Raw genomic sequence first — 288 nt, forward strand, 5'->3', positions numbered from 1 at the left:
TTACGCACATGAAGCATACATAACCACCCCCCACCCCCGAACTAATACCCCCTCACCCCAAATCCTATCCCCAACCCCCCCACCGTCCTCATGGCCAGGAATTCTTCGCTGATGACGCCCTGCACGAACGCCCTGCATGTAACAAAGAGACTGGGAGGCGATCAATCGAACTCTACGTTGTAAAATCGACCGTTTCGTCTACAATGTATATGTATGTGTGTGTGTAAATGGGGTTAGAGTGAAAGGAAAAATAAGAGATCCGGGTTTGAAGAAGAGTTTGATAAAAAA

The 288-nt window shown here is 47.6% G+C and overlaps 1 protein-coding gene across 1 annotated transcript in view; it reads right to left on the reverse strand.

Annotated features, from left to right (window-relative positions):
- LOC119582049 (lachesin-like) overlaps window positions 1-288 on the reverse strand; it is a gene marked incomplete in the record, with an annotated part of 127,463 nt that overhangs the window by 56,060 nt on the left and 71,115 nt on the right.

Source organism: Penaeus monodon, chromosome 15 (genome assembly GCF_015228065.2).
Source record: "Penaeus monodon isolate SGIC_2016 chromosome 15, NSTDA_Pmon_1, whole genome shotgun sequence".
Lineage (NCBI taxonomy): Eukaryota > Metazoa > Arthropoda > Malacostraca > Decapoda > Penaeidae > Penaeus > Penaeus monodon.